The sequence below is a fragment of the Mastigoproctus giganteus genome, chromosome 6, assembly GCF_048544385.1.
Source record: "Mastigoproctus giganteus isolate SK-2022 chromosome 6, ASM4854438v1, whole genome shotgun sequence".
NCBI lineage: Eukaryota > Metazoa > Arthropoda > Arachnida > Uropygi > Thelyphonidae > Mastigoproctus > Mastigoproctus giganteus.
Genome location: NC_143580.1, coordinates 20,810,070 through 20,836,374, shown reverse-complemented (window position 1 = coordinate 20,836,374; position 26,305 = coordinate 20,810,070). Strand labels below are relative to the sequence as shown.

General features: G+C 36.7%; 1 pseudogene across 2 annotated transcripts in view; it reads right to left on the bottom strand.

The window, feature by feature from the left end:
• Positions 1-210: 210 nt before the first annotated feature.
• The window catches only part of LOC150084060 (lysophosphatidylserine lipase ABHD12 pseudogene), a 35,434-nt pseudogene continuing 9,339 nt past the window's right edge, over positions 211-26,305 (bottom strand). Inside the window, exons 2-3 of one of the 2 annotated variants that reach the window (XR_016547045.1) lie at positions 6,078-6,295; positions 211-1,368 (exon numbers count right to left, since the gene is read on the bottom strand). The product of XR_016547045.1 is annotated as a lysophosphatidylserine lipase ABHD12 pseudogene, transcript variant X1 (transcript). The remainder of the gene's footprint in view (positions 1,369-6,077; positions 6,296-26,305) is intronic. The other variant, XR_016547046.1, reaches the window with a different exon arrangement.

The following is a 26,305-nucleotide window of genomic DNA, read 5'->3' as shown; positions in this document are numbered from 1 at the left end:
ATTTAAAACACATACAGTTTTTTTTTTTTTTTAGTTACATTGAGTTTTGTGATAGAGGACTGTACCATAAACTGTATGCTCCGAATTTATATACTGCACATATCTTAGGAAATAAATACAAATTTATCCTGACACTGGAAGAAGTGCTTATTTCTCTCAACTTTAATGAAATAGTTTATATATGTACAATTCAAAGAACATATTGGATGTTAGCACAATTAATAGATTGTTCTTTCATTATTTAGCTTCTTGACCTTTCAATGAAAGCCATTATTTTTTCTGGTAAATCAGGGGCCCGATAAAGATACTTATGCCCATATCCTAATTCAGCATCATATTCAATGAACTCTGCATTTGTTTTACCATTCACCTCAATATTTAATGCTCTCTGATATAGTTGCTGTCCAAGGTGGAAAGAGACAAGTTCATCATCTCGAGCATGCAGTATTAACAAAGGGGAGCTCACGTTGGCTATTCTTTGCTCACTGTCCAGATTGGTATCTGGATGTCTTGTAGGCTCTACAAAAAAACTGCGAAAAAATGGCATATAACGGTAAATCCTTGTTAAAGGATGAAAAGCAGAAGCATCAGCAATACTAGTAAATGGAGCCTCTAGAATAACACCTGCAGGGCTAAGATTTGATGATAACCCAGCAGCAACACGCACAGCAACACCACTTCCCATGGAGTGACCCCATATAAACACTCGTGAATGATCAACTTGTTCTGTTACCCACTTATATATGGCATTAGCATCACTGTGTAGACTCTCGGCAGAAACAGGAAGAAGGGTTGAGTCACCCCAGCCTCTGTAATCAAAGGTTACAACATGAGCATCCAGTTTAGGGCCAGTTAATACTTTATACATAGCAACACGATGCCGGGAGGCTCTTGATCCTCCACTGCCATGCAGATAAATTATTACTGTCCTGTTTGTGCTAAATTCTGTTTCAGATAAGAATACTGAATCATTACAGTGACTTTCAAGACCGCTTGGCAGAATATGCCATACGCCCAGTGTAACATTTGGTTCCGAATCAATGTAAAAGTTTCGTGCACAGGTGAAGCCTGCCTCATGAGGTGCAGAAAGGTTCCGAGGAGGACTAAGGTTAATGTAATTCATGTAGATCATGTGTCGTCTTAAGCAAGGACAAAGATAAAACCATACTGGAATAATTACGTAAGTGACTATTAATATGCCTGTTAATATTCTAGCCAGGTGACGAAATAAAGACAATACAATCACAGACTTCTTGCTCCCTTCTTCAACTTGGTCATGTGTTTTAATTTCATTTTCATTTTGTGGTGTAGTATCTGACACGAGAGTTGAAGTCCTAGTGCTCGCTTCTCTATGTCGAAGCATTGTAACTAAAAATAAATAAATAAAAAAATTAGCCATCAAAAAATAAATTACTTTGTTGTAATTATGTATTGAAATTCACTTTAAATCTACAAAATATGCTATCATACAAAAGCTGCATCTTAGTTTTCACTTTAATACGTTTACTTTTGAAAATATAATCACAATATTGGTTACATTATACTTGGTTGATTAGCATTTACTTCTTTCAACTGCTGTCATGTTCTTTACTGTTGTATTTTATTCACCTTTGCTCAAGTTTTATTCACTTTTATTCATCTTGTATAGCATTTTAATTCAAATTTTGTTAAAATACTAAACTGATGACTACCATGGCCTAAATGTTTAGTGGCTAATAGAATTTCAATTGCTGTGAGTAAATGCTGTACTCTTAATACACTCAAGATACTAATTTTCTGGATAAGTTTTTCTATATTACTCAAATTCTATTCCAAGTTTATTTGATTCATTCTTTTCTGATATTTGTATATGCATTTCGATCTGCTTACCTACCCATTTAATTGTATTCTCTTTAAAGTTATGCCATTTCATTTTATTTATTTCTGTTTATACCTTGGACATAATCACAAAGTGCAAAACCCACTAATAGCATAGGAAAAACAGATAAAATTATACCACCCAAAAACAGTACACAATATTGCTAACCATGCAGCACGTATTTCTTTTGTCATTACAAGTTATTTACAGAATGTCTTCTGAAATACAATGGAGAGAAGTTGCACAACAGTATGCAAATGCATGCTCATGCTCATATTCACAACTCAGTTAAGTTCTCCCAAATACTATCTAATGCTTTAATGTGCATGACAGGCTTCTGGTTATTTGCCCTCAGCAGAGACTATCAATTTCACAATGTGTTGGAAATCTCTTTCAAAAACGTTTCAGGATATGTGAATGTGAGAAAGCAACATTCTCAGTTTGTCCTTGTTGTGGTACAGTACCAATCTATTTTGAACATCTTATTTCCATACACTACTACCTCGTGGAATAAACCAATTGAATAAATTAATATTTATCGACATACAGTAGGCCCTCGATTTAACAGACAAAAAAATTTTGTCCTAAAGGAAATATTTAAAACTTTTTTTAATTCATGAATAGAGCACACTAACAGGTTGAGTCAATGAGTCGGCATTATCTTATCATGCATCTGATGTTGGGCTTGGGGTATTACATCATCTAGGTGAGGGATGGGGTTAATAGAGGGGGATGATTAGCAATGTGCATAAACACTGTCAGTCTTCCAGTGCAGTTTGTACTATTCTATTGTTTACATTTTGGTTGTTTTTGTGATTTTTACATATTTTATAATAAATACATAATATTTGGCTATCATTAGGGCCTCTTGGGATAAAGAAGTAAATGTGTTAACTTGAGCGTTGCACAAAAATTAGAACTGATCGAGAAGCTTGAAGGTGGTGTAACCGTTGCATGTGTGTGTGAGATTTAGAGTCAAAAAGCAAACAGTTTCAGACATTTGCAAAAATAAAATAAAAAACTTAAGGGAGTTTGCATTAAAATACAGTGTAAATGGTTGTTCCAAGACTACTTCTACAGTTGGTAGTAGAAATCATATGAAAGTGGCCAAAGATAAAAACCTAGAGGAAACAGTGTACAAGTAGTTCATTCAGCAGTGCTCAAATGGTATTGTTAGAGGTGGTGGAAACACTCCATTAGTTATATTGTATAAGTTGACACTATGCTTCTGCAACAGGATCTGGAAAGGTTGAGCAGATGGGCTGAGAGGTGGCAAATGAAGTTTAACATTGACAAATGTAAAGTACTACACATGGGAAACAGCAACCCCAGAGCAACGTATCAACTCTATGGTACAACACTGACAGTGGTAGAGAATGAAAGGGACTTGGGGGTGGTTGTGCAGGCAGATATGAAGTTCCCTGAGCAGTGCAGACGGGCTGCAAGAGTAGCTCATGGAGTATTGTCAATGATATACAGGAATTTTTCCAGCAGGGATAAGGAGGTGATTATTCCATTGTATAAGGCGATGGTCAGGCCACACCTAGAGTACTGTATACAGGTCTGGAGGCCTCATTTCAAGAAGGATGTAGAGCTGCTGGAACGAGTACAGAGAAGGGCAACAAGATTAGTGAATGGAACAAAGGGGTGCTCTTACGAAGAAAGGCTTAAGTTTTGCAAATTACAGTGTCTGGAGACTAGGCACCAGCGAGGTGATCTGATAGAGGTGTATAAAGCCTTGAATGGTTTAAGCATGCTCAATGCTGATGGGATTCTTCCTCTAGCTCAGAATAATCACCTGAGAGGGCATAAATTCAAATTGAGGAAAGACAGATGTAGGATAGACGTGCGGAAATTTGCCTTTAGCCAGCGAGTGGTTGGTTGGTGGAACAGACTTCCATCCCTTGTGGTGGAGGTTGATAGCCTAAATAAGTTTAAGGCTCAGCTGGACAGGTATTTTGAACGAACAGAGGGGTGAAGTGGAAGTGGTTTTTTTTTTTTTTTTTTGGCTGATGCTGCATAAGCTTGCTTTCTTGCATCAAATGCCTCTACTAATGCTAATGCTAAGTTTTGACGTGTTTGTTTAAAATAAAGTGGTTCCTGTCATAAATTTATTTTTAACATCTTTTAATGGCGTGTATAAATTACTCAATGTACATTATAATAATATTTAATTATACTATACATTATAATGCATCCTGTGCATTGTAAATTCATTATTAATATCTGTTTTTAAAATACATTGGATTCAGCGGACTTTTGGCAATAGCAGACACCCCTTCCCACAATTAGTCTATTAAATTGAGGGCCCACTGTATTTCTAATCTAACTTTAGGATAGTTTTAAATTAATACAAGGAGCAAAAAACTTTCTATGTACCAAACATAAAACAGTATATTCGTCTTTTAAAAACCACTGACATATGTAACTTAAACAATTAAACATTATTATATACATTATACCTTAATTAGACAGTGTCCAACAACTTTATACAAAAGTTGCACAAACTGAATATGACTACAGTTTTCCCATACTTTTGCTTCGGCTTGTAATAACTCTGATTACAAAACAAATTCCATCACACTTTTTGCCCATTTCCAACTCATTGCAGATATTTCACCTCAATCTGATTCTCAACTGTTGGAGCCTTCCCCACTCAGTCAGTTTTTGAATTCTACGAAAGATAAACATGCAGGCTTTGCTTGAGAAAGGTTTTCAAGCTACACTGCCCAAGATATTGCAAATTGGAAAAATAAACAAAGGTGAATTGCCATCAAATTTCCTAAATTTTTGAGGAAGTCATTCCTAGATGCGCATAAAACTTAATGTTTACTCTTATTGTTCAAACTGCAACATTCTAGAACTTGCACTATGATTAACAAAACTGATTACACTGGTGAATTCTGTGAATCAAGTTGATTAAGCAAGCATGCCCAAATCAGTTGCTATATACAAAGGAGAGTCAAATAAAAATACGACTTTTTTCTTTCTTTTTTTAACTAATAACTGGTGGTTTATTTTTCAGAAAATCTCCGTGCTTTAGAAAGTTTCACTGTCTGTGTGGAAACAACATCCCTTGCAAGCTCACTTTTCAGTCTTCAAAAAAAAAAAAAAAAAAAAACAAGAAAATCTCCAGGCCATATAAAGGATACTCAATCGCTTTCCAGTGCAGAGTCTGGATGATTACCATAGCTCTGATGAGCTGTAAGTGGTCACCCATGTGTAGCAAATAACATTGTCAACAAAAAAACGTCTGGGTCTCTTGTTTTTGTTGTAGCATTGAAGATCAACTTCGGGGATTTGTTTATAATTTTGGGCGAATTGTTTCACCCCTCCAAATGAAATCAAACAGCTGAAGTCCCTGTGATTAAAATAATCACAGGAGCATAACTTTCCTAGTTATTTCAACAACATGTTACATACTCTGTGGTTCAAGTACCTGCACTATCTCTCAATCCAAAAGATCACCTCAGACAATCCAATTGCAAAAAATTTCTATTCATCTCTGAGACACGTGGGAACCTACTGTGTACAGACCTTTCTGTACTGCAAAATGTCATGAATGATGTATGCAGACCCATGAATGTTATCCAGCTTCCTGTCCACATCAACTTATAACATCTGCCAGGGCATTTTCTTCTGTGACAAGTGTGTGAGCTTGTCCTGGGAGAGGATAATCCCCCCCCCCCAGAGTTTTCATTCCTTTACAGTGATTTTCCCCTTTATATAATTGTGGAATGGATGTATAGTTGTCAACTATACATGCTGACAACTATATTCACATGCTGGGTGATTTTTGGTCGGAGACCCTCCACAATAAAAAATTAAATAACTATGTTGCAGTAGTTTGAAAGCACTCATCATTGTAAAGACATTTTTTCTGCTGCTGCATATCATTCCCCAAATGTATAGGACCACCACCACTGTATTACCGTATTGTTCAGCAAAAACATTACGACCAATTTTAAATTTTACACTCATAGCAGTGTGCAATTTACATTTATACACTCCTCATTTTCAGTTTACTCTCCTTTGTGTATCCTTACATGTTGATGCATGTAAGGATACATTTAGCAACTATTTTAGGAGTTTCAGGCCTCTGAAACTCCTAAAATAGTTACAAAATGTTCATTCCAAAATAAAAATATTTCTGTTAATGAAATTAGAATCATTGGCAATATTTAAAGTGACATAAACATAGAACTAAGACATCTTTTACCTTTTGTTCAAAAGCATAAAACTAATAATGGATTCTCCTGCAGAATGGCTATCTCTAAAATGTTAGAAAGAGAAAGAATAGATTATTCTTAACCAGTCTTCTTTGTGTTCAAAGTGTTGAAAATGACAGTTTCTAAACCTTAGCTGATGCATATATTTTCTGTTTAAATCAGTATCTTTGAGAATCATATATCACTTTTCCATGCTTTTATGTAAAGTCTGAAACAAAAAAAGTCTGTTATGAAGTCTTATCATTTGATGAATTTAATTATTCAGTTTCAAAAAAACAAAACTACATACTCATAAAAACTTAAATGTAGTGGCCAGTGGCAGTCCCAGTAGAGACTATAGCCCTCACCCATCAAATGATTATTAAAAGCTTTCAGAATACTGCATTAGCCCTCCCCTTTAGAAAATCCTGATTTCTCAGAAAGATTACCAGAAACTGCTTTACCCTCCCCACCTTTCAGAAATCCTGGAACCACTAGACCAGTGGTTTTCAACCGGGGTGCCACGGCACCTTAGGGCGCCACAACAACAACATTCCAGGGGCACCATATAATTTGGGTTTAAGTTACTTAAACTTATTATTTTTTTAATTTATATGTTTATTTCATTATAAAGAGGTGTATGGTATCTTTTTAATTTTGTTGTGATCTATAATGGACGTTTACTTAGTACTTCTATATAAAGAATAAAATTATATACAGGCATACCTCGAATAACGAATAGGATGCGTTCCACGAAATTACTTCGTTAAGCGAAACTTCGTTTTCAGAGGTAAAAATACTATGGCCAGAATAGGGATACGTTCCTACGTAAAGAAAATGAAAAGCTTTTTTTCGAACAAAGAAAAGTTTTATTAAATAAACAGTCAACTTACATACAAAGTGAAATCACATTTTAAAATTGATTGCTTATGCTTTTTTTCTCTTTCATTTAACAATTGCCTATACGGATGTTATTGCATTTAACACTGATCGCTTAACAATAACACTTCTTCCTAAATCAGGATCATTTTCACTAAAAAAATTTAAAACGTTTTCAAATGTCATTTAAGCACCTTTTTAAATCTTTGGTTGTTAACACTTTTTCGGCAGGAACTTCTTTAACTTCGTCTTCATTATCTTTGTCTTCGTTGCTAACAAGGTTTTCTAAATCTTCCACAGAAAAAACCATCATCTTCTGCATTCAATAAATTTCTAACATCCTCTTCATCGACATTTTCGAAACCAATTGATTGAGCCATCTGGATAACTTCATTTCTAATTTCTTGGATGTTATTTTCTTCTTCTAGTACAACTTCTGGCCATATTTTGCGCCAAACTCCATTTAAGCATTTCTTAGTGACTTCTTTCCAAGAACTATCAATGTTTTCAATTGCGTTTTTAATGGTGTAGTTTTTCCAAAAAGTTTTAACTGTCACTTCCTCTTTATCCTCTAGTTCAGTTAAACTGCTTAATGTTCGACGCAGATAATAAGCTTTAAATGATGCTATTACTCCCTGATCCAATGGTTGAATCAGGGAAGTTGTGTTTGCTGGAAGAAACAACTTTGACAGGAATGCATGTGTCCAACGTGTTAAGATCAGTAGGATGTCCCGGAGCATTGTCTAACAACAAAAGAGCTTTCTTCAAAGTTGTTTTTTTTTTGACAATACCGTTTTACTTCAGGACAAAAGTGGTTAACAAACCAATCAGTAAATAACTCCTTGGGAACCCACGCTTTTCTGTTTGCTTTCCATATTACAGGTAAATTCATTTTTATGTTACCTTTTAACGCCCTCGGATTTTCTGAATGGTAAACTAATAACAATTTTAATTTATAATCGTCAGAGGCATTTGATCCAAAGAGTAACGTTAAACGGTCTTTGGCTGCTTTGAACCCAGCAGCTGATTTTTCTTCAATAAAAATGAAGCTTTTTGTTGGTAGCCGTTTCCAGAACAAACTGCTTTCGTCAACATTGAACACCAAATTTGGAAAATTTTCACGTTCAATTATTTCCTTTAGTTTTCCTGGAAACTCATTTGCAGCTTCTCCTGTTAATTTTACACTATGAATCCTGGCCCGTTTTTTAAATTTCTCAAACCAACCACGAGAAGCCCCAAAGGTTTCCGTAATTTCTTCAGTTTGTTTAGATTTCAGGTGATTAAACTGGAATATTTTTTTTATGTTAAATGGGGCTTGAAATTGCCGACTTCGTTATATCGAAGCTTCGTTATCAGAGGTAACGTTAACTGAGGTATGCCTGTACTGTATATATATAATTTGTATTATGAAATGTAATTTTTATAATTATATTATTGTAATAAATATCATATAACATATATATTTTTTAATATTATATATATATATATATATATATATATATATATATATATAATTATTCTTTTGTATTATGATGGTTCAATTCGTATTTTATTTTTAATATTCTATTATAGTAGTAATATTCTATTTTAATATTCTATTATAGTAGGGGATTGATGTCCATGTGATGTAATACAAAAATGTATAAATAATATTATATAGTTATAAAATAGTATTGATAATTTGCCTATTGCTACAGTTTTTCATCAATAATTGTTATGACAATTTCTTTGGCAATACGCAACAAGTTGCAAAATCCTAAATGTATAGGCCACGGGATATTAAGATAACCGAGAATAGGCTAGCTTAAAGACCAGTAATGTATTAACTATAATACCTATAGGTAAAAAACACCGGCACGGATAATGTTTAATTAGCCATCATGGCGTAAAACAATGACATTAATGATGAACAAAGACGAATTAAACCACAATAGAATGATAATACAAAAGAATAATATATATATATATATATATATATATATATATATACATATACACACACACACACACACACACACATACACGGATATATACAGAGATAGAATCGGATCAAACAGGCAGAAAATTGAGTAGGGGTGCCACAAAATAAAATAAATTACTTAGGGGTGCCGTTATCAAAAAAAGGTTGAAAATCACTGCACTAGACATTGGCCATTTTAGCATAAGAAAAATACAAAATAATCATATTATAAACACAGCATGCATAGTGGTGAAATTACCATACAGCCAGGTACACTGCCATAAGAGGCCCAACAGCTGAATATTTATAGTTTCACCACCAAGCATATATAAAAACTAATACTGGCCACTGATATAAGAAAATAAATAATATTTATGATACATAGCATCCTTTTACTAACCAACTTAAAATCATACAATCAATTTTTTTTTATTCCTCATTTATTTCCTGAAAATTACAATCTGCAGAAATTCAAGTCTAATGTCAACAAGTACCTTCTTTCATCTTCTCAACCTTCAACCCATGCATGGTACTAAGCACTAAAAGTTCTAATATCTTTTGTGTTTGGGATTTTCATTAAAAAAAAAGAGAAATGGCTAAATTGTTTTTTTTTTTTTTCTTTGAGATAGGGAATTGAAATATTCAACTTTTTTTTTTTGTGGAATCATTCTGTTATGTACCAACAGTACAGGCTGCTGGAAGAAGTGTAATAGTGTGGGTCATGTTTTAATGGCACATGCTTGGCCCTCTAATCCCACTAAAGGTCTGTGAATGCCAGACCATATCTAAATATCATTGAGGATTATGGAAGAATAGTGATCAAAACCATTGTGTCAGCATTCAGGGGAAACATACTGGGTGGTTATAAGTTTCCTTATTCGGGAGACCCTAGTGTCAAAACGGTTAGAGTTAATTATGTGAAAATCGGTGGGTATGTCATTTAGGGCATGGGGAAGCGATTTGTAAAAGAAAAATAAATTAGTTCGAATTTTCGCCGCCAGGGGGAACGGCGCTGCACATGTAAAAGATGTCATTTACTTCAAGACACACAGCTTAAGCAAATCACATCCTGTTAGATAAAAGCAGAAAGGCCAACACCACCATCAACAACCATTATGGCTCTTACAAAAAAGAAATGTGCTCTTTTAGTAAAACTGTTCTATTTGACCCCAGGGGCTCACATCTAGTGAGTATGGGCTTGGCATACCCAGGGTCCTGAGCTGGATATCATCATTCTTTTCTTTCTTGGTGATTCCCTTCTACTTTTTTCTCTCTCAATTTTTTTTTTTTTTTTGGCTGGTGCAGCATAAGCCTCAGGCTTCCTTGCACCATATGGATGATAATAATAATATATATATTTTTTTTTTCAATAAAAACCCAAAACATGAGAGATATTAGGTTGAGAAGACGAAAAAAGATATTTGTTGATATTAGACTTCAACTTCTGTAAAATAAAAATAATATAACTTATATTTATTTATTCTAATAAAATATATTTTATTATCCTATTCCGTTCCATTTTGTAATTACTTCGATATTAACCTTTACTTCTTCTCTGAAACAGTTTTGGGAAAATATTCGCCACGGGTACACTAGTAATAAAAGTAAACACATGTAGTTATTACTAATTAACATTTGTTTATTATTGATTTGTATTTAAATCGATATAGATTTTTGTTCATTTTATTGTACGCTGGTTCCCGTACAAGATTCACGTAATGCAAGAACTAAAATCTTGTGATCAAGAACAACGAAAAGACTTTGCTCTACGATTTCTGACTCGTACATGGGGCTGTTAAATGCACAAAAGTACCGATTATGGGGAACTTCTCATCCATCTACTGTGCATGAAAGACCACTACAAAGTTCATATGCTACAGTGTGGTGTGGATTCCCAGCAGAGTTTATAACAGGACTATTTTTCTTTGAAGAGTCTACACCTCATGGCCCCGTAAGGTGTTCGGTACTGCGCTCTTCTAAGAGATCACATTATTCCCGCTCTGCAAGAAAGGCAATGCTTGGAGGCCGTAATGTTCGTTCAAGATGGTGCCCCTCCCCACGTTGGTCGACAAGTGAAAGAACTGCTCCGTTCAACATTCGGAAATGATCGCATCATTTCTATAGACTTTCCTCATTTCTGGCCAGCCAGATCACAGATCTCAATCACTGTGATTTCTGGCTATGTGGTTACCTGAAAGACAGTTTACCATGGCGGCATACGTATGTTTGTAGATTTGAAAGCAAGCATTAAACAGCATTTAGCCAACATTCCCAATGAGATGCTACGCGAAACTGTGTCGCACACAGTCCTCTGTTTTCAGAATGTCATCTCAAGTGAAAGAAAGCACATAGAACAATATCTGTAGAGTTCTCTAAGTTCTGATATTAAAATCTAATCCTAAGTTAAGTATTCCATCTCATGTTTACAGTGCAAATTTCTCCCCTGGTGGCGGAAATTTGAACTTTTTTTTTTTTTTTTTTCTTCTTCTACAAATCGCTTCCCCATACCCTAAATGACGTACCCACCAATTTTCGCAGCGCTATCTATAACCGTTTTGACACTGGGGTCTCCTGAATAGTGAAACTTATTTTATAACCGCCCGGTAGTTATACATGTAAAAAAATTAACAAATTGCATTTTTAGTCATTATTATAAATATATTTTATTACCCGATTCCATTCCATTTTGTAATTACTTCGATATTAACCTTTACTTCTTCTCTGAAACAGTTTTGGGAAAATATTCGCCCCGGGTACACTAGAAATAAAAGTAAACACGTAGTTGTTACTAATTAACATTTATTGTTTATTATTGATTTGTATTTAATTCGATATAGATTTTTGTTCATTTTATTGTCACACCGCCCGTTGAAAATACCAGTGTCCGCTACTAGCACAAGGTGCTTGATGGTCATGCAAAATCGAAGTGCGTGACTATATTTAAAGCCATACTCGCATGATTAGATGTGCAAATGTTCTCATTATGATTTGCAACACTTTATCCGTGTGAAAAATTTCACTTCAATCTAGTTTACAAAATACGAACTGGACTATACTAACTTTCGTTCACTAATATATGTGTTGCTCCAATGAATTGTGTATATAAATAATAACAATAAATTTCCGTTTATTCTCTAGACGGCTGGGCAATAGAACTTTACAAATATTATATATTTAATTATTATCAGTAGCCAGATTTCCATCACCACAGCCACAAACAGGCTGTGCATTTTTTTTTTTTTTTTTTTTTGTGATAGTAGGCAAGGAGGTTGAGGGTCCGAAGTCTCAAACTCCTTCCTTGTAACTGCGCGCACTAACCACTGGACCATACTTTTACCTAGATACGAAGCTTTCATAGTTCATATTTTAAAATGAATTTCGCATATTAATAAATGCGAAATCAGTTACATGGATTTTCAGTTCCAAAATTGTAGGAGTGCATTAAATTCCAAGTTGAACTAGCTCATTTATTTCAATGTTCTGTACTAAATGGATCGAAGTTCTAATATCGCATCCTGTTTCCGTACATATAGGTATAAACTTTCAGTAGGTTATAAATTCTGATGTACCATATGCTTCGTTTACAGCCTGAGTGCTCCCTTCTTAATATAGAAACTTATCGTATAACCAAATGGCATGAAGCCAATGTAGAGTTCGTTTAACTTTTACTACAGCTGTAAATAAATAACTGCAAAATAATAATAATTACACCGGCCAGATAGTTTTCTTATCTGTCTTAAATATTTTAGCGATTCTTGCAAAGTGATTCTGAAAATGGTATCCAGTTTTCTCCATCATGTACAGAATTTTCACAAATTTTGTACGAGATTTCATCATGTTTAAGCGCGGTAGCATATACGCGTAAAGAGCCTACTGTCTTCATCATAATCCGTCAGACGCATTTTCGTGAAATTTTATATTGAGCTCTTTCGGGAAGATTTGTCAAGCCATCCCAAATTTTATTAAAATCGGGTGTTGAGTAAGGTAAAATTCGGCAATTATTATTATATACCGATATATATATATATATATATATATATATATTTTTTTTTTTTTTTTTTTTTTTCAATTACATGGGCTATCCGTATATTATACACTGGTGTGCAAAACTTAAGGACCAGTCAAGTTTTCACCAGTAGCTTTTCATAGGAGTGGCCTAGATATGGGAAAAGAATACCAAAGGAACCTTGTGAGGTATAGAAATGATGAAGGAAACAACACCGACACAACGACGGAAACAAAACGGTACAGAGGGACTTTACTCACAAATGGCAACATAGCACTGGCTGCTATGATACAGAGGAATCACTGCCAAAGATGGAACAAAGGGAAGAGGTGATCCTCAGTAGGAGATATGGCCACCCCTAATGTCTATGCAAGCTTTGCACCACCTGTCCATACTTAAAAATTAGAACAATGTTGTTGATAAGTTCTTGCGGTAACATCGTCCATTCCTCTGTCAGCGCCATCTTCAGCTAGTGAACATTTTCTGGTGGGTGTGAACGTGCCACTAGGCGTCCCCCCAGAGCGTCCCATATGTGTTTGATGGAATTTAGATCGACGAAAACGGGCAGGCCAATCCATACGAACAATATCCTCACTTTCCAAAAGCATATTAACAGCTGCAGTGCGATGGGATGTGGCGTTATCATCCATAAACACGAACTCGGGGCCAATGGCACCTCGGAACAGCGCACACGGGGAAGGATTACCTCAGTACAGTAGCGTGCACCGGTTACAGTACCGCCTTCCAGTACCTGGAGTTGTGTACGTCCATCCAAGATAACTCCTCCCCAGACGAGAACACCTCGACCGCCATATCGATCCCTTTCAGTGATGTTTTCGGGATGATACCGTGTGCCAACCTCTCGCCAGATTAGCTGACGTCCAGAATCGGTGCTGAGACTGAATCTACTCTCATCAGTAAAGAGTACCCCACTGCGCTGCTGTCCAGTCCTTGTGTTCGATGCACCACTGTAAACGGGGTTAAAGAGACAGAGCGTACTGGTCGTGGAGCAAACAGTCCACCTTCGTGGAGTCGCCTGGCCACAGTAAACCGCGGTATCCTGAGTCCTGTGCTCCTGTGCAGCTGGTTTGCAATGGATCCCGCTGTCTGTTGTCGGTCCCTCTTGGCCTGTAGGAGTATACAGCGGTCATCATTGGGCGTTGTTTTTTGTGAACGACCATCACTGGTCCTTCGAACAGCTGTACCTGTCGTTCTGAAGGCCGACCACGCACGTGAGACGATGCTATGGGCGATACCGAACTCTGCAGCCACACTCCTCGCACTTTGACCTTCCCAATTATTCGACCCCGGGTAAAGTGATCCAGATGTTGTCTACTGGCCATTTCGTTGTCTGTAGCACTGTATGAAACTAATCGAACGTCTGTAACAATCGTGCTCACCATTCCGTAATTTGCACATAACTGCTGAACTGCTGCTTTAATCTGTTTATGATTATGATTATTATTATTAGCCATATGATGCAAGGAAGCCTGAAGCTTATGCTGCACCAGCAAAAAAATTCCTGAGTTACCCTGAGAGAGAGAGAGAGAGAGAGAGAGAGAGAGAGAGAGAGAGAGAGAGAGAGTCAAAAGTAGAAGGAATCATCAAGAAAGAGAAGAATGATGATATCCAGCTCAGGACCCTGGGTGTGCAAAGCCCATACTCACCAGATGTGAGCCCTCTCATCACGATTCAAATTTTTGCACGTACATCAGCTTTCTACTGAACGGCCACAGTTATGCAGATCGCCACAGGCTGTTTCGTTTGATTTTGTAGTTGTAACCTTTAGAAACAGTGTTGGTCCTTAAGTTTTGTACACCAGTGTATATCAGTGATGCTCAACCAGCGGGCTGCATGCTGCCTGCCTAAACATTTTTTGTGGCCCGTCTCAGCCTATAAGAATATTTCAATAAATTTTGATTAGTGGCGTAACTAGGGTAGGGCACGTGCCCTGGGTGCCAAATTTGGGGGACGGCTTTTTAAGGTTAATAAATGTAAAATTTCCAAAAGAACAGTTTTAAAAGTGCGCCATTTTTTTATTTGCCGTGGCTGTGATTGATTGCCATCAACCCTAGTTACGCCTCTAATTTTCATAAAACATGCAGCTGCAAGTATCAAAAATAATAAAATAAATAGTTTCCGAAAACGAAGTTTCAAATAAAATTTCTCTTTTTCATTATGTAAGAAAATATCCAGAATGAAGGAACCTCATCCTGCGGCCAGCCGATATAGAATAATTTTTTTAAATGGCCCTTCGAAGGAAAAAGTTTCGCATCACTGCTGTACATTATAGATGAAACACTGGATATTATGTTTGTTGGAATGCGCAGAAAATAAAGGAAATAATAATGAAAAAGAATGCGCTACATATATTAACTAACTTGTTATTTCTTAAATTAGTTGAATTTTTTCTTTTTCCTGTTAAGCGACGTACCTCGCAACCTAAATATTCGCTCATTTTGTAATACTTCCAGCTGGATTTCTAAAATACACTAAACAAACGGAAATCGGAACACCACTAAATCGTTATCCGTGTTTCAAAGTTGGTGATAATGTTAAAAAGAATTGAACGAATAAATAATTAAATTTTCAGCAAATATTATTCACTATTAAATGACATATAGCATTGTTTTTAACAAAATCTCGAGTTGAAATTACTGTTTTTTTATACAAAAAACTAAATTTTTCGAAAGATGAATAATGCTGAGAATAAGACGAATTCGTTTTTTGTTATCAGTTTACTAAATTATCAATTCGCTCACAGTATTTCCAACTCACGAACTTCAAGAGAAGACAGATAGTCGGCCAACGAGACGGCCGAATGACGTTCAGCGATATCGATGTTAATCGCAATGGGAAGTGGAAGACGCACTTCCTTCGAAGACCAGATAAGACAGGACCTCACAGAACCACCGACGGTGAAAATCAAGGTCGACACGGACCTTTATTTGGTATATCAAATAAAACTTACTATAATCACTTTAAAATTTAATCATTTATTCCTACAATCTCTCTTAACATTATCTCCAAAGTTGGTGATAATATAAAGATCGGATGGTGTTAACGTTAAAATCTGATCACTCTTCTGTGGAATTCCAGTTTCAGTTTCCTTTAGTGTATAATAATTTCATTTATATTATTGTTTTCTTTCTTCCCATTTTGTAAATCTTTCTTACTTGATAGAGAAAAAAATGAAGGCTATTTTCGAAATCAATATAGCTAAATTATGGAAAATCACTTAGAAGAAAAACAACTTTTAAGGTGTTTTAAATTCGCAAGCCAAAATTCGCTAAACAAAAAAGTGTAGTTAAACATTTTAAACTATAACCAGGGATGGTGCCATGGTTTTCAAAGAAAGGGGAGGCTAAAGAGTGTTCACGGAAATCATTTAAGCTTTAATCATCATGCAGCAGTAAAAAAAAAAAAAAAAAAAAACCTCACATCATTTTGATCATAATGTGAGAGCTACAACCCCTTTATCCAAGCTAGCAGGTTTCTGACCCACCTATCACTGCCTTGATAGCATCAGCAAATATTCTTGCACCCCTTCTATTGAAGTGCATCCCATCCCTGTAAAAACAGTCTCTCCTGTTAACAAGCACAGACCAAGTTGAGAAAAATTCTATCCCATGAGCCTTGCACATTCTCTCAGGGCCGAATTGATTGACAAAGCTCTCAACATCCCTTCTATCGTGTCTGGACAGATTGCAGACACTTTCAAATGCAATCCTAACTCGCGACCTTTTGCCAACATTGCCAATAAAGAGTGGCATACCTCTCACAAATTTACGAATCTCTTTTACGAAACTGTTTTAACTCAAGCGCTCAGTAAAAGACCTAATAATAAATTATAGGTAAGCTTTACTTTATATACTTTATGGCCACTTTGTTAGGTGCACCTGTTTCATGAAATGGAGCTCTGCTTCAGTAATAGCATCATATACCACGCAATATAAATGCAATTCCATGCGAAAATGGACAAGACGAGATATTTAACTGATTTTGAATGTGGTGTACTATCGTCGCCAAGCGCACCAATAAGTATCTCAGAAACTGCGACCCTGTTGGGGGGAGGGGGGTTCACGTATGACGTGTCTCGGATATATCGAGTTGGTCCAATAACCAAATAATATCCACCCAACGACGATCATGTGATCGGAAACAGCACGGTAAAAGAAACGCTAGAGTCTGTCAAATAACAATCCAGAATATGGACAAGCATCCCTATGTCACACTTTCGACATTATTATTATTAGCCATATGGCGCAAAGAAACCCGAGGCTTATGCTGCACCAGCCAAAAAAAAATTTCCAAGAGAGAGAGAGAATCACCAAGAAAAAGAAGAATGATGATATTCAGATCAGGACCCCGGGGGTGCCAAGCCCATATTCGCCAGATGTGAGCCCCTGGAGTTAAATCTCATTAAGACCAATCCCACGATGAATCCACGATGAATTCTGAGGGCTAATGGGAGAAATGGTGGTTTGCTAATAATGAGGCCACTCGTTGCTAGATTTCCTTCTAATTTGGTAAGAGAGAGAGTCCATCGTATTCCAACGCTTGGCTTTAACTTTACAAACCACTTTCAGTTTCCCAAAATCCAATGAGCCAGCTTAATGCAAGTTTCCATGAGATACAAATTACTACTTGTAACAGTGCAATTATATGAATTCACAAGTTAAAACCATCAACTGATGGTATTACTCAGAAGAGTTCAACAACCTCTAAATACATCCCACTTCCCCCCCCCCCTCCCCAAAAGCAGTAGACTATGATAATTTCCTGTTAGGAGGAAAATTTAAGACGTACGTTTACGACGAGTGTTCTAATTTTATTCTCAGAATTAAAAGAGAAACATTAGAAATAAAATAACTGAAAAGCAGAATATACAACGCTGTAAATACTAAAAGCATAGAGTAGGGGAAATTAATTTCGAAATATTAATGTTTAAAAAAAAAAAAAGGACTTTCTGTAAGGGAAGAAAATTATTCAAATCAAGTACAATATTTCTTACCATGAAGCCACAGCTATACGGCGTGTATCGCGATAGATGATGTATCTTTAAAGTAGAGAAAATAAATTTTAAAAATTAAGTTGTCAACAAATTCAGATAAAAGGAACAGAAAACATGTTTTTATTACACAGCGCGTGCAAATACACGATAAGAGAGACCCAAACTTGGTCCTTCGGTGAAACACTAAAATCAGTTCGAAACAAAATGCGTGGATTTTGCAGCTGTCATAGAATGACTCATTCCGTTGTATTTGAAAGCCACCAATGACTGTATCTTATATTATGCAAACAGAATCTGGCATGCACTATTTCACTAGCAGCAGCAGCAAAACACGTGCTTCGATCGCCTCAGATTACCGGAAGTTTCGTACCAAGGCGTAGGATATAATTTCAAAACATCACCGAGCACTTTCGTGGTCTTAAACGGAAATATTTTTGGAACCCATATCGCAGCGGTTCCCAAACTGTGCGCCGCGGCGCCCGGGCGCGCCGCGGGATATTTTAAAATTTCGAGGGGAACAGTGGTACTCGACATCTCACGGACACTGCGCGAACTACTAGCCCGAGGTAGTTCACAGTTTCAACATTACTTATTAAGTTGTTTGGACCTAACTACTTAATAAACGAAACTTTTGTCCTAGGGACGCAAAAAAAATTACTGAAACACTAAGGGCGCCGTAAACCGTGAAAATTTGGGAACCTCTGCCATATAGTTAAAAAAATACATTATATACACCTACTTGCAAAAAATATCAGGGACGTGTATTTTTTTAACGAAGTAGCAGTTACAGACCAAAGAATCTCAATGTTGAGGGTATTAGGCCTTGACACTGCGCCTTAGATACTGTAATTTAGAAAGGGTTATACACTAAATTCAGAGACCTTACGCAGACGATTATCCAATGCTTACTGTGACGCTGTTTCAATAGAAGTTTTTTAATGAGAAGCATAGCTTATATATAACTTGTTTTTCTGAAGTAAAGAAATTCATTATAGCTATGGCAGGATTTCGAAATTAAATTAGTTCCATACGGTTCCAAAAGAATCTCCAGTACATGCTCTATTATTCATGAAGTTTCAGACGAAGTTTATGGAAATTATTCAATCGTAAATTTGATTTCGTCAAGAAGGTAATGACACAAAGTCCCCAAAAAGTGCAAGACCACAGATGGTAATCGCTTGTTTCGCCTATGCTTAACACCATCTCTTATATACACTCAGTGATCACCAAATTATTACCACCTACCTTATAACGTGTTGAGCCACGTCGCACGGATAATAGTCGCCATTCACCTAAGCATCGACTCCACTAGATGTCTGAAGATATCCGTAGGGATTTGCATCCATGCTGCCTAAAAGTCTTGCAACAGCGTTATATATGACGGATGCATGTCCATATGCCTCACTTTCCGTTCCAAAACATTCGATAGGCGTTTCATTGGACTGAGGTGAGGCAAATTTGGAGGCCAATTAAGACGGGTGATTTCTTAACTGTGTTCATCGAACCACTCGTCCACAGTGCGGGCCCGATGACACGGCGCATTATCGTCTTGGAAGATCCCGTTTCTGTCCGGGAAAAAAATGCAACATGGCAAGATGCACATGGTCTCCTCACAGCTATGGGTAGATCTCACCTGTGAAGCGCTGGTCCAAACGCACCAGAGATCCTAGTTCTTTCCAGCAAAACTTGCCCCATATTAAGCAACCACTGCCACCTGCCTGGAAAGTGAGCACAATGCACGATCCAGGGACTCATGCACCCATCGTGCATGGCGCAAGCAACACGCACCCTTCGTGCGTGTGTTGCTTGCACACACACAAAGGCATCCGTCGGCGTGTTGTACCAAGTATTTCGACTCATCCTACGAGCACACTCGTTTCTAGTCCTCCAGTAACCAACCAGCGTATTGTTGACATCACGCATTCGCCGTCGACGATGATCAGGAGTGAGGAGAGGGTGTCTCTTGGGTCGCCTGCTATGGAATCCCATACGTATGTGTGTGCGGCACATCATTTTGGATATTGTTCTTACACTCTCCATATTGTATTGCAATGTCAACTGTTGCACAGTGACGTGCCGATGAGCCCGTACAACGCGGTGCACCCTTCGCTCACCACGACCATCCGCCTTGCGCAATCCTTTACAGTTCTGCCGGAGGGATGTAGTTTGATCCGTTCGACACCTTTCTTTGTACACCTTAACTACAATGGGCCGTGAGCAACTACAAAGCGTGCCGTTTCCGACATGGAAGAACATGACGCATAACCTCTCACAATCATACCCTTTTGAAAATCCATGATATCTTTACTACGTCCCATAACTGCTACTTGATCCTTTGACTTGCACGACCATATGCAAATTACCACTGCTCTAGTGTAAGAAGCTGCTCGGCTTTTTATACTACGAGCTATACGGTATAGTCTATTACGGATGGGTGGTTAAAATTCAGTGATCACTGAGTGTATCACTTTAATTGTATATCTATAAGATAAATTATAGGACCAAAAGTATTCGGCCACCCCGGGGGCATGCATATCGGGTCAGACATACCAATATAAATCTCGTGGGTATGTCTATGCCAAATCAATACGTTAAAAGCGAGTATAAATCGTGCAGTTTAACGACTTCCTGAATTTCAACATGGAACAGTGGTTGGATGCAAAGCCAGATTTACCGAGAAGTAGTGGTACAGTTGCAGAAGGGCTTCGGAACGATGTAATTACTGTTTGTCTAGGCGCCCCAGCGACCTTATTTTAGAGTGTCTACAAATATGGGCTCCAGCACCCCAGACTACTTAAATCCGGCATTAGTTGGCTGCCACATCAGTAACCTTTCTAATTCAAAACTTGTTTTTGGGCGCAAGTGGTGCTCGTGTGAACCTCTCAAAATCCACTATGGCAGCTGTAATTCAAAGATGGAAGACCGTAGGTGACACCTGAACGAAAAAAAAAATAAATAAATAAATACTCCCGGCTTTCACAGACTCTAGAAAGTGGCAGAAGGCGCTATTATGTGTCATTCCAGTGGATACGTTTGGATATGGAAATTGTCTGAAGAGCGCTTCCTGTCAGAGTTAGCTTCTCGGCCGTGGAGTTTGGTGGAGGCAATAGGATGGGATGATATTTCAACTGGTTCGAACTTGGTCCATTGGTTCCTGACACCTCGTACAGGACTAGTCTTTAGACAATGACGTCGGATTGGCTGGATCAGTGCGTGGACCTCAACCCCAATAAACACCTGTGTTGCAGCGTTGGATTAGGCTGCGGCCGAAACGAGTCTTCCATACCGATTCTGGCAGCTGCTTTGCATTAGGAATGGAGGCGAATGCCGGCTGACACCTATCGGAAGTTGGTCAAAAGTAAATCCAGGAATGTTGAGGCTGTACAAATAGATAGGCCAAAGGCGGTCTTATTAAATTAAGTTTTTATTCTTTTTTTAAATTCAAAAACCTTATTATAAGGTTTTTTGGCAGGAAATTGTTGGTGCGGAAACTCGCGTACATGGATATTGTAATGTGCAGGCGCACCCACCATCTTGCTGGAATCATGTCGGAAAATCTCCATCCTCGTTCATGGCACTGAAAAATGCTTCTTCGTTAAGCATACGTAAATAGGCGTCTGAAGTGACATTTCATTGAAAAAAAGAAGGGACCTATGATGTGGTATTTCCAAATGCCACACCATACCATTACACGAGTAAGCACCTTATTCCCTCGAAGGAGTAAACCAGTGAAGTTTGCTCTGAGACAGTAGCGAGTTGTAAAATAATTCTGTCGATTTATGTTCATCAGCGTCATCACTAAACAGAATTGTGGATGGGAAATTTGCATTTGGGCATATTGTTCTCTGGCCCATTCACAAAATTCCATCGGTGGTCTGGATCACTGCCTGCGTCATCTTCCATCCATCTGCGCCTGTGTCAAAATTCCATCCGCCGGTCTGTGCCACCAACGATGATACAGGCAGTGATAAAATCTCGCAGAGGATATTTTGATGAAAAATCCTTAAAGTTGTTAATATTAATCATTTCAATGTTTTTTGTTGTAAATTTTTCAAAGCTTAATAAAAAATCATAAAATACTTTGTAGTGCGTTGTTTTTTATATTAAACCTTACATTGCCATAGCATCAAAAAAATTAACGAAAACTATTGTCATACAGCGTGATTCCAAACTTATGGGCGGGAGTGTACCTTGATGGGTCCGGTTTCATTATTCACAATTCTGAAAGTAATGGAAAACCGGCTCCATTAGTTCTAATTAGAATTTGGTTTTATTTTTATATGAACAATTTGAGTGGGTTGAAAGTAGCCTGCACGCTCTCTCCTATCTCATAAATGTGATTTCTTGCTGTGAAAACAAATGGAGGGAACAAAAAAATATCTGTTTTTATAAACGAACTACGTAGTGCATTGCGTCAACCATTGGAAATAACTAAGTAAAGGCACGTGTAAACAAATCAATGCGAAAACACGAACGAATTGAAACTGCGTATTGCAAATTTACGAGATATACAGAACATTGCAAAAATAACATACCCCAATATTCATTTCAAGCGCATCAGTCACTAGTATCTAATTACTGTATTACCAAAGGCAAGCTGGAGTTCTGATTTTTGTAACGCGCAGTTTTTCACAAAACATAGTTCTAAGAGTATCTGTGCAGGTTCTGAACTTCAGATATAAACGGTTTTATTTGTGCAAGTCTAAAAATCCGTTATATTCGTTAACTTCAATTTCAGAGAAAACTCATTTATAGTAATATAAATTAAAAATACAAAAAAAAAAAAAAAAAATGTAAACATTTAATAGAAATTCAAAATAACGAATTCGTAATAGTTGTCATATACACTGAGTGAGCAGAAATCATAGGCTACCTACCTAAAAACGGGTAGGCCCACCTACCGCCCGGATAAGGGCAGTCACACGACGAGGCATTGAGTCCACTAGTTCACGAAAGCGTTCCACAGGTATTTCCATCTATGCTTGCTGCACCGCTGCCCATAATTCCGTCACATTCCTAGGTGGAAGATCCAAAGCTCGAACCGACCTTTCCACAACATCCCAAAGATGCTCCACGGGGTTCATGTCCGGTGAACGAGAAGACCATTCCATGGTGATAAAATATGCGGAATGCTCTTCAGAATGTCACCGCGGCTCTGTGGTGAGGCACTATCGGATGAACCAGGTATACAAGAATTTTGATACATACCCTTCACGTAACAGGGAGCCCTTCCAGAATAATGCGAGGACCATGCCGTTATTCTAAAACCCTGAAAAACACCGCCAGCGGACTGCAGAAAGGGCAGAGGGCATTTCGGAATCCATTTAAATCCATCTTAAATATTTACCAAAACATGGAAGTTTTAATAAACATTTGTTACCTACAGTCCAGAACATAGTATCTCAACCTGTGAGCTGAAGAAACATTTATGTGGGTCGCGAAATTTTTCATAAAACACAAAGACTGCATTAATGTGTAATAATGGATTATTTATAACCCATTATTACGCTTTATTTATATTTAGTGTAATAATTATTTATATTTTAAAAAAATATACTTATCCATATATTTGAATATGAAAAACTGTGACACCAAAAGATGAATTATTCTATCTTCTACGCCCGTAAATAACATTTTTTTTTTTTTTAATCGCAGTTTAAGGTTGAGAAACGCTGGTATAGAATATTTTAACCCCTAAGGTACGTTATTCGATAATCGAACGCACCTGAAAGTTAAATGAAATGAATAGAAAGCAATGAATAGAAGCCTAATTTGCTGAGTATATGAACCAGTCATCTACGATTTCGGTAGTGGGATATCTTCTTCAGAAAAAGAAATAAGATATACTGTGCTGTCCATGTATACAACTAACCAACCAGTCAGCCATAAATTTTATCGCAAATTTAAAACTTATTGTTGGGTTTAATAATTTGTTTATGTATGATGAAAGATCAAATATTTACTTATTTTAATATTACAAAAACTAATATAAAACAGTGATAAAAACTAAAACAAAATAATAACGGTTAAGCACATACGGAAAATAAAATCGCGCAACCAATTTCAATAACATAAACTTACCCTCAAATTGGACTATTTTCTGATAAATAAGCCTTCACAGGAATAATTTTTAATAATAATTTCTCAGCTATGAACACTACCTACCATTACCACTGGCTGAATAAATAGCAAAAGATACAATGTCATATGACGTAGATAACGCAGAGCAAACGATCATAGTCACATGCAACCAAGGTGGCTGGCCACCTGTATTTCAGAGCAGCTTATTAACAAAAAATAATAATAATAATAAAATGAAATAAAATAAAAATCCAGCCAACGCTTTCTAGCAAAGAGGAAAGCTGTTTGCATGCATATCTGCGAGAACTCTGCTTTAAACGTAGAACATTTTATTTTAAAACATTCTCGAAAACGTCATTAAAGTGAATACTAATTTACCAAGCATTAGGATTAATTAGAGCCACGTGCCAGCAGTGAATATAATATTAAGGCCTATCACAAAGTATGTAACAGAATTTTTAACCTTTTGAACCATCCTCATGCCGCTTCTTAACAAGTGACTCATCTCTATTATCAAGTAACAAAAGTTTTACTTCCTCCAGCCCTCTGTAATTTTCATTCGTTTCTTTGTTTCATTTAATATTATAAATAAATGCATTTATATGAGAAATCTTTTATTAAACACTAACGCCATACAATTACACACTTCGAGAGTTGAATAAACTGTTTTTAAGGGTTAAAAAAATAAGAAGCTAAAAATGGATTCTTACAAATATGTCTGCTTATGTTATTTTGCCCTTTGCTGTAGCAACTTTGCTTGTGTTATGTTATTTTGTTTTTGTGGCAAAAAAAAAAAAAAAAACAAAAAACTAAGGCTACGAGGCGTCAGTTGTTTCTATAAACTTCGTATAATCTACGACCGAAAATTTTAAAATTCTTTTATGTTCAAATTTTAATTTAATATCTTTATTTCTAATAAGATACAGCCGGTTAGAGCCACTGATCAGGGGAGTATAAACTTGCCTCTATTACATAATTTACTTTTCATCTAACTGACACTGACACTTCTGGCCTTTACTACTCTTATAAGTGGTGTTGCGTTTGAAAGATAAATAATCGCTCTGATAGAACACAAAATGGTAGAATAATCAATTATAAGCGAGTCGAGTCTCCAAACTGTAACTTGGTGAGCGTTAAAATGTTATTGTTTTATTAGCGAGATATAAAAAAAAAAAAAAAAAAAAAAAATATATATATATATATATATATATATATATATAATATGTAACAGAATGATCATACGAACATTGATCAATTTAAAACTTTACAATAAAAGAAGAAATTTCATAAGAAACTGCGTGGGAGAACTTGATTCTCTCCTCAGCAAGCTGGCAGCATGGAACCAATTTAATGGCTTCTTTTTCATCAATTGTACTTATTCAATGGCAGCCCTGTTATGACTTCAACTAGTTAAATTCTGGCACATGCCCAAACAACTCTAGTTTCAAACAAAAAGAATTGTTTGAAGATTTATTTCAAACTTATTAATAGATATTCAGTGTTGCAGAAGCTGTGTCATCGTGAACACCTGGTGACGTATTCTCTTCTATCTAGATAATATCTAATATTTGTCAATATGCTTCCTAAACAATTTTGCGGTCATATTCAGCTAATGCAGATGTGAAGGGTTGGACAAATATTACCGGTAATTATTAATGAAAACATTGAATACGTCGCTACCATTAGACAGCATTACTAACAAAATAATTACAAAAGAAATATGCAATTTAAAAAAATCTTGAAAAAACTACATCTGATAAGAAAATAATAATAATATCAATGGGAACAGTACAAACCTATCAAACAAAACAGTACAAATTTGCGTGTTTTGCGGAAGGAAAAACAGGAACTGCTCAAGGAGAAAGCCCTACTCCCATCGCCTGAGACCGGCTAACTATAGACTTGACTGAGAGGCCTTTAGAAATTTCTCCAGTCACACGACAGGATTCAAACCTAACCTCTCCAAACAAGTGACAAGTTGCGAAACCCTATACTAGTTATATCACGGTTTCCTAATAATGCTTTATAACTTCAATAAGGTCTCTCTTTTTTTCTGTGGTTGATAAGTCTGGAAGTTGCATTTTAGAATCCTCCATACATGGTGTTTAGGCTGGGAAGAGGAGAAGGAGGAGGAGGGGGCGAAGCCTCCTCTAAAATATTTATTTTATTACTTTGATGCCACTCAGTGCTTTTTGAACTGCGGACAAGTGCCAAATCATATTTAAAAATGAAAGGCGTGTACACGAATTGACAGTCTCTTCAATAATATGCAAGAGTCCCTCTGCTCAGGAAAAACTGA